This window comes from Hipposideros armiger, unplaced genomic scaffold (genome assembly GCF_001890085.2).
Source record: "Hipposideros armiger isolate ML-2016 unplaced genomic scaffold, ASM189008v1 scaffold_355, whole genome shotgun sequence".
NCBI classification, from domain to species: Eukaryota; Metazoa; Chordata; class Mammalia; order Chiroptera; family Hipposideridae; genus Hipposideros; species Hipposideros armiger.
Genome location: NW_017731705.1, coordinates 1,565,147 through 1,567,742, shown reverse-complemented (window position 1 = coordinate 1,567,742; position 2,596 = coordinate 1,565,147). Strand labels below are relative to the sequence as shown.

Genomic DNA, 2,596 nt, shown 5'->3' with positions numbered 1-2,596 from the left:
GTCAACTATAGATTTGAACTGGCAAAAGAAGGAATCAATGAACTTCAAGATAGATTGCTACTACAATTAAAAATACTGAAATCCAAAGACAAAACTTTTAAAAGCAGTAAGAGAAAAATGATTCATCATGTAAAAGGAATCATAATTTAAAAAAATAGTTATTTTTATCCAAAACAATACAGGCAAGCAGGCAGAAATATTCTCAGATAAATAAAAACAGAGAATTTCTTCCTAGAAGATGCACATTATAAGAGATACTAAAGAAAATTCTTAGCATGATACCCTCAAGACACATCCATGCTGTAGCAAATGGCAATATTTCATCCTTTTTATGGCTGAGTAGTATTCCATTATATATATGTACCACATCTTCTTTGTTCAATCATCCACTGAAGTACACTTAGGTTGTTTTCATGTCTTAGCCACTGTAAATAATGCTGCAGTGAACATTAGGGTACATATATCTATATTAATAAATGTTTTCAATTTTTTTCAGGTGGAAATAAGTCATACAGAAAAGTACAAGAACCATGTGATTTCATCCATATGTGGGATATAAAACAAAAAGCAACAAATGATCAAACAAACTAATTCCTAGACACAGACAATATGGTGGTTACCAGAGGGGAAGGAGGATGAGTGGAGGATGAAGAGAGTAAAAGGGGTCAAATATATGGTGACAGAAAGAAAAAAAGAAAAAGAACCCTTTCTATCAGCGGACCCCGCCGAGTAAGCATCATTAAAGTCTCCCCTACCTTGGTCGTCATGTCTAAGTCAGAGTCTCCCAAAGAGCCTGAACAGCTGCGGAAGCTCTTCATCGGAGGTTTCAACTTTGAAACAACGGAGGATAGTCTGAGGAGCCATTCTGAGCAATGTGGAATACTGACAGACCGTGTGGTGATGAGAGATCCAAACACCATGTGCTCCAAAGGCTTTGGGTTTGTCATCTTGCCACTGTGAAGGAGGTAGATGCAGCCACAAATGCAAGGCCACACAAGGTGGATGGAAGAGTTGTGGAACCAGGGGGGCTGTCTCAAGAGAAGATTCTCAAAGACCTGGTGCCCACATAACCATGAAAAAGATTCTTTTGGGTGGTATTAAAGAAGACACTGAAGAACATTATCTAAGAGATGATTTTGAACAGTGTGGGAAAATTGAAGTGACTTAAATCATGCCTGACTGAGACAGTGGCAAGAAGAGAGGCTTTGCTTTTATAATCTCTGGTGACCATGACTCTGTAGATGAGATTGTCATTCAGAAATACCATGCTGTGAATGACCAAAATTGTGAACTAAGGAAAGCCCTATCTAAGCAAGAGATGGCCAGAGCTTCATCCAGTCAAAATGGTCGAAGTGGTTCTGGAAACTTTGGTAGTGGTTGAGGAGGTGGTTTTGGTGGGAATGACAAGGAAACTTCGGTGGTCGAGGTGGCTTTGGTGGCAGTTGTGGTGATGGAGGATATGGTGTCAGTGGGGAATGCTCTGATGGATTTGGTAATGATGGAAGCAATTCTGGAGGTGGTGGAAACTACAATGATTTTGGCAATTACAACAGTCAATCTTCAAACTTTGGACCTACGAAAAGAGGAAACTTTGGTAGCAGAAGCTCTGGCCCCTATGGTGGTGAAGGCCAGTGCTTTGCCAAACCATGAAACCAGGGCTGCTATGGTGGTTCCAGCAGCAGCAGTAGCTATGGCAGTGGCAGAAGGTTTTAATTACTGCCAGCAAACAAGGCTTAGCAGGAGAGGAGAGCCAGAGAAGTGACAGGGAAGCTACAGGTTACTAAATATGTGAACTCAGAGAAGCACAGTGGTGGCAGGGCCTAGCTGCTATGAAGAAGCCATGTTTTAGACAATACTCATGTGTATGGGCAAAAAACTCAAAGACTGTATTTGTCACTAATTGTATAACAGGTTATTTTAGTTTCTGTTCTGAGGAAAGTGTAAAGCATTTCAACAAAGCATTTTAATATAGATTTTTTTACACCCATGCTGTTGATTTCTAAATGTAATAGTCTGATCATCACGCTGAATAAAGCTCTTAAAAAAAAAAGAAAGAAAAAAAATAAATGAGACAAGCCCACATGGAAGAACATACTACAGAATAATTGGTCTGCAATCTTCAAAAATGTCAAGATTATCAAAGTTAAAGAGAGGCTAGGCCGGCCGAGTGGCTCAGTTGGTTAAGAGCTCGCTCAAGAGTTTGAGCTCTGAGCAACAGTGGTTTGAGTCCAGCCCGAGCTGAGCAGCCGCTGAGTTGCCAACAGGTAGCAGGATGGCTCAGCTAAAAAAAAAAAAGAGGCTGAAAAATGTTTCCAGAATGAAAGAGAGAAGAGAGACAACTAAAGGCAATATATGATTCTGAACTGGATAATTTTTCTTTAATAGCTATTATGGGGAAATCTGGAAAACTTGAATGGGGTCTAAATATTCAATAATAGTAATGTGTCAATGTAATTTCCTGACTTTGGTAGTTGTATTTAGGAATGGTGGGATTCAAATTATTCAAAAAAATAAATAAATAGAAAGAATAAGAAGTTCTTTTGTATTGTCCTTGCAATTTGCAAACTTTTTGTGAGTTTGGGTTTGTTTAAATGTA

At 39.0% G+C, this 2,596-nt stretch overlaps 1 pseudogene; it reads left to right on the top strand.

Moving 5' to 3' along the window:
- The first annotated feature begins 765 nt into the window (after positions 1-765).
- LOC109392900 (heterogeneous nuclear ribonucleoprotein A1-like) lies at positions 766-1,771 on the top strand (annotated as a pseudogene).
- Positions 1,772-2,596: the final 825 nt, after the last annotated feature.